Below are 13,020 nucleotides of genomic sequence, written 5' to 3'. Positions count from 1 at the left end.
TTAAAGTATGAATACATTTTTATAAACAATTTTAATTTACTGCAAAAATTAAGCAACTATACCAAACAAACATCACAATCTCACAAAAAACTATGACATAAATTTTATAATTTTTAGGGCAAATTACATATACACCCCTCGAGGTTTGGCTAAATTACAAATACCCCCCTGAGGTTTGAGAAATTACAAATTCCCCCCTGAATGCTATATTTGCATAAGAAATTAGGGGGTAATTCGTTATGAAATATAAACCTCAGGGGGTAAATTGTTATGAAAATACAAACCTCAGGGGGCGGGATGTAATTTCCGAAACCTCAGGAGGGTATCTGTAATTTAACCAAACCTCGAGGGGTGTATATGTAATTTGCCCTAATTTTTATGTTGTCTCACATGCTAGAAAATATATTTGATAAATAATCAACTTTTGCAAACAGCATAATTATTGCCATGTACTTGCATCTATATCTATATATTATATAAGAAAAATAGAGTTTTTAACCAACATGTCTGGTAGGAACTCTAATATCACAATCTTAATTTTTTAATTTTTTAATTTTAAAAAAAATAATAATCTCAACATTTATGACTTCTCCCATTCTAGGGGTGAGTATGGACCGGATTTGAGGTAAAACCAGGACCAATCCGTTATTTACGGTTCCTGAAAAATTTGAACCAATCCAATCCGTTTAAATCATGGAATCAATCCAAACCAGTCTATTTAAACACGGATTGGATCGGTTTAGGACCACGGATTCACATAATTATATAACAAAAAAATATATATATAACATTTTAATTTCATAAAAACATAAACATAACGCTATATTAGTTCCACGATAGCAACATGTCTTTCTATAATAGCGACATACTGTTCTAGAATTTAAACAACTATAAGAAAATTAGTTTCACCATAAGTATTTAAACCATTACAAATTAAAACTAAAAACTAACAAACAAAAGTAATAAAAGAAGATATTATGTTGGTTTAGGTTTTAGTTTAGGTTTTATATGGAATAAGAGAAGATACTATGGGGAGGATGTATAATAAAAATATAGACTATTTGTATACGGTCCGGATCGGTTGCAATCCGGAACCAATCCGTGGACTACAGATTTTTAATTGTTCAATCCGGAACCGAACCACGGATTCAAAAAACCAATCCAAACCTATCGGAATGAATTAGACTGGATCGGATTACGGATTTCACAGATTCCTTACTCAGCCCTATCCCGTTCCACAAGCCTTTTTGACTTTTCTCATAGTTATTGCAGCACCTTTTTCAACTTCTCCTATACACTACAGTTAGTGATGGGATTATTAAATTATTTTCATAAAAATCTAAAAATAATAATTTGTATATTAAAAAAATATCTAAAACAAATATAAATATCTATAACTATCTATATTATATAAGGAAAGGCTTGTGAAGTTCCAATCTCTCATTCTACAATTGTTAATTTTTTTGATTTTAAAAATATTTAAAAATATTTCTATTGGCTGACAAAGTAATTATAGATTCTTTTTTAAAAAAAAAAATCACCTAAGATTTTGAGTTGCAAGTTCCTAAAATCTCTCCCCTCGATATTTCTCTCTTTCCTAAATCCCATCTCATAATAAAGTAACTATACATGAAAAAAAAAAAAAACACAAATCTCATCTCATAATAAAGTAATTACATATTTTTTTAAAAAAAACATTATAGATTAAAAAGAACAAAAAAAAACACAATTGCTAATTTTTGTAATTTTAAAAATATTTAAAAATAGTATTATTGGCTAACAAAATAACTATAGATTAAAAAAAACGAAAATTGCTAATTTTTGTAATTTTAAAAATATTTAAAAATAATACTATTGGCTAACAAAGTAACTATAGATTTTTTTTAAAAAAAATTGAATTACAAGTTTCTAGAATCTCTCCCATAATATTTATCTCATTCCTAAATCTCATAATCTATCTATGCTATATATTATACCGAAGTGACTTTTCATCTTAGAAGCCCAAAGTGTTTCAAAACCTTAAATCTAATTTTTTTTAAAAAAATATAAATCTCATACAATATTTTTCTCCTAAAATAAATCTAATGAAAAGAAAACTCTCTCACCTCCCATAAAATGTATACTATTAAAATATTTCACAACTGGTCTAATCTATATAAACCTAAAATTAGGCCTAACATAAAATAAAAATTAGACCTTATATCTAGATTCTCTCTCTATTCCATAATTAAACACAATTTTATTCCAAAATAAATTTAAGCATATCTATACTATATATAATTTTTTTTAGAAAATCTCATAATTTATTATTTTTTATAATGATTCCATGATTTATAATTTAGAAAAAGAAAAGATGAAAAAAGTTATTTTTATGCACTCTTTCTCTAACCAATTCTTTCTTCTATGCAAAAATCTTAACCATCATACATTATTTTTTTTTCAAGCCATTCATGTCTTGCTCGTCCTATAAATATTATATTCATGGAACAATGAAACTCATTGTTTTTTAACTTTATTTTTATGAGACAAATTAGAGGTTAGTTTATGTTTAATCTATTCTATTCTTTAAACGGATTCTTTATCTTTTAGGTACACCATTTTTTCTTCTTCTTTTTTATCTATGACCATTTCTTTTTTTTTGTATTTCATATATTACGTGTCATTTCTCCCTCCTCTCTACCAACCATTTTCTGTTTTTTTGTTTATAACTATTTTTTGTTGGTTAATATTGTTTTCCCATAATTTTTATACTAAAATGGCGTGATAAGATAATTTGTATAATAAAAAAACATGCCGCTCACTATAAAGTGATAGATAAAAATCCGAACAAAATCTTTATTAATAAGTTTTTTGTATTGATTTTATATTTGCATATCATTACTTTTTAAAAAATTACTTTTAATATTTTTTTGATATCATAATATGTGTTAATTGGCAGTTGGTGCAAACCATTATTTTAAAGGCATACAATAGTTTTTCAAAGTTATAAATAGAAAATTTTAATTTTAATCAATTTTTTCAAAACTATTAAAAGTGTTAGTCAATTATTTAATTATTTATCTTTAATATGTGCAGCTCCTCTATTTCTTTATGGTACTTCTCTCTCTACTCCACTGTAATTTCATATGTTTTTAGAACAAAAACATATGTAATTTTAAATTTTGAATCTTTTTATATAGGAAAATAAAAAATAAAATTTTGAATTTAAAATATAGCTATACAAAACCATATCCTTTTAAATATAGCTATATTTATAATTAATTTTAATATATCTATTACCTATCCTTATTTATATTATTATATAAATAAAGATGTTGCACAATAATTGAAGTTCAAAGTCCTAATCTATTTTTTGTCAAAATTTAAAATTGTTAAAATGCATATGTTGCAATATCATTAATTTCTTCCTATTATAAATTTTATTTTATAAATCTTATAAGATTTGTTCAATGACTAATATCAATTTTTGTAAAAAAATTCCAATATATTCCTTCCAAAAGTTAATATAGTAAGTCTACAAAATCATATTTTAAAATTTAAAATTATTAATATTTTTATTTTTGTTTTCAATAAGCATGTTAAAATATAAATAATATCCAAATAAAATTATACGTATTAATAAATATGCCATTAGTTTTAATTGTAATCACGTCTTTTTAAAGTCTTTATAAATTTTTAATTTTTTTTGATATTTTAAATTACATGTTATGATTATTTCTTATTCATTAAGTTTTTAAAATTTCTTTAATTATTTTCTTTTCAAAAATCAATATAACAATTTTTTAAAATTCATATATTTTTGTTCCAAAATAGTTAAGTATTAGAACTATGTTGTTTTTTTTTTTTTTATAACAAAGCATAGTTTTGATTGTTAGTTGTCAATATAACAATTTTAATATATGTTTATGGGTAAATATTATAGGAAAGAAACATTTGAAACAAAACTCTTAAATTTATATATAAAATTTTATTTATGAGAGAAAAAATAGAAAAAATTAAGGGGGACTTATTTATAAGTCCTATTTCGGATACTTATACTATGTTAGATCATGTGAAATTTCTTATAGAGTCTCAAGTCCTATTTAGATAAAAATGTATTCCACAAGATCCTATTTGCGAAACGTAACGTGACACGTTACGTTACATTTATGTAGATGTCACGTTACGTTTATGTAGGTGTCACGTTGCGTTACGTTTATGTAGGTGTTACGTCACGTTACGTTTATGTAATGTCTCATCTGATTCGGTCACGTTACGTTATATTTATGTAGGTGTCACGTTACGTTTCGCAAACTTAATCTATGGTAACATTCAATTTCCTATATAGGAAATTGAATGTTACATACGTTACATTTATGTAGGTGTCACGTTACGTTTTGCAAACTTAATCTATAGTAACATTCAATTTCCTATATAGGAAATTGAATGTTATATACGTTACATTTATGTAGGTGTCACGTTACGTTTCGCAAACTTAATCTATATGAATGTGAATTTCAAAATACACGAACAAGTAACATTTTCACATTCAATTTAAAAAATCAAAAACCTAGTAAGTTTGTGAAACGAAACGTGACACGTTATGTTACGTTTATGTAGGCGTCACGTTACAGTGTCATGTTACATTTATGTAATGTCCCATTTAATATGGTCACATTGCGTTACGTTTATGTAAGTGTCACGTTACATTTTGCAAACTTAATCTATGATAACATTCAATTTCCTATATATTATTTTACCATTATTTATGATATTAACAACTAATATTGGGGGCAAATGTGTCAATAAACTTCACACAAGACTTATCGGAACGTAAGTTTTTTCGTAGGACTATATGTAGCATAAGTCTCCCTAATAGGATTTATAAATAATTTTTTCAAGATTAAATATAATTATCATACTTTTAAAAAATAATATATTATTTTATTTCGTGCATAGCACGGGTGACATGTTAGTTATTATTTATGCAATTGGGTTGATGCAAATATGTATGGTCTTCTCTCCGGCCCCGCTTGTTTTCAGATGTAGAATGTAGGGGATTGATAGTGAGGGGATTAATAGTAAGGAGATTGTTAGTGAGGGAATTAAGTAAAATTGTGTTTGTTTTGATGATAGTTGTTAGTATAAGGATTGTTAAATTATTTTTATATAAAATAAATATAAAATAATAAAACAAAAAAAAAATACAAAAAATTAAACATTAATGTTTTAAAAAAATTGCCTAACATGTAAAAAAAATTTTAAAAATAAAAAATAATAATAATTTCAGAAAAAATAAAATAAATAAAATAATGATTTTTACTTAACAAAAAATGTAAAAAATTAAACATTAATGTTAAAAAAAAAATTGCCCGGCATGTAAAAAATAAAATAAAAAATAAATATAAATAAAAATAAAAAATTTATAGTTCGCCGGACTATTTTTCTAATACCAAGTCCTAGAAGTCCATCTGAATCCCATCTGCAAGGCCTATCCTAAGCCCTTCGGCTTAACAATCCCTTCCTCAACTCTCTAAATAAATAACACATTAAATAAGACCTACAACTATTCTAATCTCAATCCTCTTCTCATGCCCAAAACAAACGGGGCGTGCAATAGGGGTTTTTTGAGCGTTGGCTTGGTTTTATCACGCCATAATTTATTTTTATTTTTTTTTAAAAAGAAAGAAAAAATACCTAGTCATAGATAAGGATGAACAAAGCAAATGACTTATTGAAAGAGATAATAGGACTTGGTAAAGAGATAATAGGACTTGGTTTGGGATTGGGTTGACTTTTGGATTTTTAATTTTTTTACTATTTTAATTTTGGATTAATTTTTTTTTATTTTATATGAATTTTTTGATTTTTTTAACTTTTATGAGAAAAAAAATATAATGATTATGATTTGAATATAATATTTTATGTGACACTCTAATTATTTAATTAATTTAATAAAAAAAATTAAGTAAAATAAAATATTTGATTTTACAATTATACACTCTAAAATGTAATCTAACTTAAAATTACGAGGAATAGTTTATCAAAATAGTATTAATATATTGTTTGGGTGCCAAATCAAAACAACTATTAAATTATATGTGCTAAAATATGATTAGGGGATCATTGTGACATATAAAAAAAATGATATATAATATAATTATTTTAGGAGTTGGGTCCAAGTGTAATTACTCAACAAATAAATTACACGTGACATCCCAAATGTTCAATTATTTTTGAGTGGTGCTATTAGCACCTCATGAATTATTTTAGAGACACTATTTATAAATTTTGAAACCTTCAAAATTTCTATTCCCTCCAAATAATACCAAAATTATCCTTATGAAAACGTTCCACCCATTGAATGCACACTTCCCACACCCTAAAAAAACCTTATTCCAAAAAATCTTAATAAAACCCACAAAAAAAAAGAAGAGCCAATGTAATTATTGTCTCTACTGTCTCATCTACCATTGTAACAGTTGGTATACTCTCTGTCTCTCTCGCTCTCTCTCTCTCTATATATACATAATTTCTTAGTTTTCTCGTAATAATTTATTCTCTTGCAGGAAAAAAATTATAATAATTGGTTTGATTGGTTTTGTTGATAAATATTACAAAATCGTGAGTTCAACAGAGAACTACGTAGCAATATTATCAAAGTTACTCAATGAATAAATAACTTTTGAACCCGATAATGGATTTGGGTTACTCCTGATAATTTCTGTAAGTGTTCAAATTTTGACCATTTAATGTATTAAGAAATTTCTATGTTCGAGTCTGTATTCATGAACTTGAAAAAATAAAAACTTCTGTAAGCGTTAATAATTTTTACTGTTCAATGTGTTAAGAAATTTTTATCTTCGGACTTGCATTCCCGCACATTACTTATTTGTTTGAAAATACCTTCTCAAACAAATAAGTAATGTTTGGGTCTGTATTCTTGAACGTGAAATAATGAAAACTTCTGCAAGCGTTAACAATTTTGACCGTTCAATATATTAAGGAATTTTCATATTCGGACCTGCATTCCCGAACAATGCCTTCCCGAACAAATAAACAATATTCGGCCCCATGCTCCCGAATTTTCGTCGTATGTTCGAGAGTTCAATCCCGAAAAAATGATGAACATATTTTATTATTGTTGCCATTTTTTTTCAAGAAACATACCTTTACAAGGCCAATCTCCTCTAAGTTAAGAACAACATCAAAGTTATGAATCTCCTATAAGTTTTTATTGTTGTACTTCTCTCGTCTTATGGAGTTGTGATTATCATAAAAACTTCCATTCATTGTCATTGCCGGAGAAGTGTAGGTAGTTAAATGATTGCCACTATTACAGCCGGAATATTGCCGCCGAAGGGCTTTCAAGATTTTGAGGGTATGTAGATTTTGAATGTGGGATTTTGGAGAAAATGGATGGGCGGTGATGGAAGTGGGTGCTCTCATAAACCCTAATTTATGATGTAGTGGGTGTGTGTAGATTTAATTGTGATACAAGGTGTCTCAAAATTAATGATGTATTTTTTAGTAATTTTATTTAAGGTTATTATTGTAATATAAAAAAAAAGTTAAAAATTAGGGGCTCCAAAATAATTTATGGGGTGCTATTCACCCAAAAAAAAATTATAGGGTGCTAATAGCATAACTCTTAATTTTACACCACGTTAATATTAAATTTTAGAAGCATGTGATTTAAGGAATTAGATGTTATTAGATTTTGGAGTATTAAAAAATTTGAGAATTTTGAGGACAACATTTGTTGTAAAATTGCGTATTTTTATAAATAAAAATAATATATATTTTTGATTTTTTCTGTATAATTATTTACATTATTTTAAATTTAATAGTTTGTATATTTTTATATTAAAAAATAATTTTGACTTTATATTATTATTTGATATTATTTTTTCAGTATTATGATATTTTTATTATATTTTTCTTAAACCAAAATATACTAAAACGTAATATTTTCTCTACAATAAGGATGGGTGCCCCCAATTTTCTTGCTGTCCACGCCTTCTCCCTTGTATATAGATATGTTCATCTTCTGCATCAGCAACATGTCCCAAACTCTCTTCTTCTCTCTCTTTTGGCACTTCTTCCCGTAATTGTTTTATAAAACTTTAGTCGGGAATATTTAGGGAGTCACAGCGAACAAAAAGTAAAAAGTTGGTATTAATATTAAGGTGAATTGTATTATATTTTGAATCATTATAAAATATTTTACATATATTTTGAATTACCATAATTTATTTTATGCAATTCAAGTTTTATACATTATATTAATATTTCAATTATGTTAGTTATTTTCTGAACCATATTTGCTTAAATTGGAACCTATAAATATGATTGTTTAAATTTTAAAAATTATTTGACAATAATTTTATAAATATTTATTTTTGTAAGTACCACCACGGGAGTATAATGCATTTTGAGACTTAAATAACCATTGGCCTCTGAACGGTCACTTTGTGGCTCGCTGTTTGTCATGGATCCATTGATCTCTGTTCTGATTGTCACTCCAGTGACCTCTGTTCTGTTATGTTCTGTACTGTGGTTGTGATTATTTGCTTATATGATTTTCGCATTTTGCTTCTGTTATTTAAAATTAGTTATGTATTTCAGTTACTGAACTAATCTTTATTTAGCCAAATAATTATCCATGGTAAATTTTGTACCTTCATACTCACTGTATAATATTTCTCATTCTGCTATGTGGTTATAACTGTTAGCCACTTTTAGGCGACGTGTTAGGATCAGTGCATGGGGTAAGCACAAGACATTTTGTAGTCATAATAGTGTTGGAAATGGTATTGTAATTGAATAGTGTTGGAAATGGTTATAAAATTCTGGATAAAACCAGAATTTTCTTCCAAAGTTTGGTCTATTTTTAGGTGGGCCCCGTGCGTCGATTTTCACGGGTCAAAGTGGTAACGCGTTCTATGCCGCGTTGTGATTCACGTGGTATATTTGGTTGCTCAAAACCATTACTGAGTGAATGGAAAATTTGAGCCAAAGTGTGCTCCATGGAAATTGAGTTTTGGTGGAAATTCCTTAAGGTTGTAAAATGGCTTGTCCCACATTGATTTTGTGGGAAGTTTTGAATGAGTTTATAAGGCTTGGGTTTGGCACTTGGGTTGTGCCCCAAAAGGTATCCAAGTGTTTTAGAGGAAGAGGTTATAGGCAAAATGGGCTAGACCCATTGGACCCAAAAATCACCACACACGCGCTGCCGCTGTCCGGTCGGGCGAGCTGGGCTTGTTCGACCTAATACTAATCTTTTTGGGCAAAAAACATTTGAATTTAATTTTATCTTGTTATAAAATAAAATCCAGAATTCAAATTAAACCGGAAATACGCGCGCGCCGCCTCCGGTCGGGCGGGCTGGGCTGGGCTTTGGCACGAGTGCGTGGTGTGATGTTGGGTTGGGCTTGTTCGGCCTAATACTAATCTTTTTGGGCAAAAAACATTTGAATTTAATTTTATTTTGTTATAAAATAAAATCGAGAATTCAAATTAAACCGGAAATAAACTGGTTTGGTTTTACTGTACATCCAAACAGGGCCCTTCCCGAAATAAACTAGTCTGGTTTTTAACATACATCCAAACAGGGCCCTTTCCGTTTTTGTATCTATTTAAATTATGAACCCAACAGATTCAAATCTGTTTGAATTCAAAACCAACAGGTTTCATACCTGTTCAATTCAAAACCAGCAGCCACCTTTACATCTATAAATAGACCAGCCTCTCATTTAGATTTTACTCTAATTTTTCGTACTCCATCCTCTGCTATAAATCTATGCATTTTGCTGTATTTTATTTCTGAAATAAAAAAGTGTAAACATTTAGTGTGTTCGTAAGGCAAACAATTTGTAGTGTTACTATTGTTTGTAGTAGATCATTTCATCCTGGGAGATAGACGTCCAAATTCTGAAAACACCGTGGAGAGGATGAATCTGTCTTAAGGACACAGTGTCAAACACTAGACTTGATCATATTATAATTCGAACAAATTAAATCAAGTAAGTTATTTAATTTATTTTCAGTGTTATTGTTATTTATTTAAATCAGATTTTAATTTTGTTTTTGTAACAAAACAAAATCTGTTTTTATTTATTTATTTTTATTTAAAGTTTGATTTTTGTAACAAATTCTCTCATTTTCTTTATTTCTTTTATATTCTATTTGTTGTTAAGTACACAGACTGAATTAATTAATTACAGTGAAAATTATCCAACAAATAGAAGTTCTAATGTATACGTTCTTGTTATACTTAAATAAAGATTTTAGTATCCTTTTATTTTACTCCGCTGCACTATTAATTTGTTATGATTTTAGTTATTGTTTTGTTGCGACACTGAACCTTTAGGTACCAAGTTTGAGTCGTGACATTTTGTCTTATTGACTTTTTAATTTATTTTATCTTTTTGTGATTAAAATAACCAAAAAAACCTCTAAAATTTACATACTAAGGCCAAGTTTGGCAACACCAAAATAATCCATCTTTTTATCTTTTTTCCATCACATCACCTCTCTACTTTTCTGCACATCTTTTCGTAAAAAGACAAAAAGTGCACTTATTTAGGTCATCCCAAACAATCCCAAAACGAAGGCTAGGTATTAAGTATAGTTAAAAAAAGAAAGCAGTGGGGGTTGATAAAAAAATAAAGAAAGAAAGTAGTATATAAGTAAACAACAATATTAGAGATAAAATTTTTATCAAATTTCTCATATGGGATCCACACCATGTAGATTCTACGTGGGTCTCATATATACGTGAGACAATTAATAAAAATTTTAGTAAAACTTTTGAAGTCTCTAACATTATTTACAAGTTAAATTAACAACGACAAATGAAGTAATAATTAACTGATGTGTATTTTTAAGGGGATGTACTATTTTTTCTTCATTGAAGTAGGCCAAAAACACCAGTGTCCAAACGTTTTTTTAAGGTTATGTTTGACATAAATTTATTGAGTTAAAATATTCACAAAAATATGAAATGAGTTAAAAAATTAATATGATAAAATGTCACATTTAAATTATAATTATTTTATTTTTTATCTCACAAAAGTTAAAAAACTCAAAAAATTCATTCCATACAAGTTTTTTTTTAGTCCCAAGTTAATAGTCAAAAAGTTAAAAAACCGAAAAGGCAACCCACATTCCAAACAAAGGTTAAATGATTTAAAAAAAAAAACATTTAAGCCAAATTTATAAAAAATAAAAAATAAAACATTATATTCATTTCATTAAAGACACGCCAAATATATATAGTGCTTTGTAAGATTCATTCCGCACCAATATTATCAGTATTGTACTTTCAAAACATTTATTGATGCATTTATGGTCTCAAAAAAATAAAAATAAAAATAAAAATAAAAATGAATGCATATTAATTTCCAACAATTATTCTAGTGTACATATTAATTGTTTTTTTAATTATGGGAAATGATGGTGTTTAATAATGATTATCCATTAACGAAGGTGACATAATTGACCAAATTTATCACTTAAAATATTAAGTCGTTTTCATATGTATTTCATTTCATTTTCAAACCTCTCAAAATTGAATTGATGAACCTTTAATGAACCATAGTTATTTTTGTGCTCCCAACCCCAGTGAAATCTTTCTTGTTTCTTCTTGGTCCATATATGTAAAAAAATTTAATTAACATTTATAGTTACATAAAATTAGTTTACTATCTGTATTCAAAAGATAAGGCGACAAAAAATAAATATCTTATTTTTTAAAAAATAAATTCATATTTGTATTCGACTGTGGAAACATCACTCTGGTTAGTTTCGAGTCTTCAGAAAACAATTTTGATTTTTTTTTCTTCATATTTTGTTATTTTTAGTTATTTTTATATTTTAATAAATTTTCAAAACTTTTTAGATGTACCTAATTAAAATCTATGAACAAAATAAAATATTTATGAAGAAATTTAAAATTAATTCAATAAAATATTTTTTGTATTTAATAAATCGGTGGTGCTATATGCACGAATTAGTGTACTAACTAGTGTACAAATATTAGTTATAACATTATTATTGACCCCATTCATTAATCATATTACAAATACTAAAAACCTTTTAAATTATGCCACATCATCAATTGATACACTAGTTAATACACTAATTGATTCATATAACATTATTTTTAATAGATTTTCCCCCAAAAATTGTATACATTTTAAAGTGTATTTTAGATTAAGTAAATCTAAAAAGTAAAAAAAAATAAAATAAATAAGAACCAAAAATTTGAATTAAAGATTGAAAATTGTTTTCAAAAATTTGAAACAAAAAAGAGTGTGTTTTTTTCTTTTTCTTTTTCCCCACAATGATTTATACATAAAAGTGAAAAAATAAAATTATAGTGTGAAATTTGTACTAATCCCATGATCCAACTGCAACAAATACAAATAAGTCATATATATTTTTTCATATACATATATGTATATATCAATTTGGAAAATTTATAAAAAACTCATAGTTTAACGCTGGTAACAAAAAAAGTTTTAAAATTTTAAATTTATCAATTTACACTTATTTTTTAAAGTTTATTTTTAATCTAAACCATCTATTTATTTCAATTGAGTAAAATCGATATAAAAAATTATTTATTCATTAAATTCATAGTTGTTTTAGGAATTAATTATTTTAGTCAATTTTTGACGAAAAAATATTTAAAAAAATAGAGAAAAATTTGACTTTTTAACCCTTTAACTATTTTAAGTGATTTCCAAACTTGGCCTCAACCTAAGTATATATAGAATATCTAAAATATCATTTTTCATTAAGTTTAATGCTTGAAATATAATTTTTTTGCCAGTTTTATTTAATAAAAATAAATAAATAGTTTTAATTGAAAATATATCAAAAGATTAAAATTTAAATTGATTTTAAATTGATAAAATTTAAAATTTATTTTGTTATCTGATGAAATACTAAGATTATTATTATTAATTTTTTTTTTGTAATTTGTCATATTAACTTTTATCAAACTAAGTATAAAATATTTTATTTAAATTTTAA

Source organism: Camellia sinensis, chromosome 2 (genome assembly GCF_055761805.1).
Source record: "Camellia sinensis isolate YWXY chromosome 2, ASM5576180v1, whole genome shotgun sequence".
Lineage (NCBI taxonomy): Eukaryota > Viridiplantae > Streptophyta > Magnoliopsida > Ericales > Theaceae > Camellia > Camellia sinensis.
The sequence above is the reverse complement of the archived record's forward strand: the minus strand, read 5'-3'. Positions refer to the sequence as shown.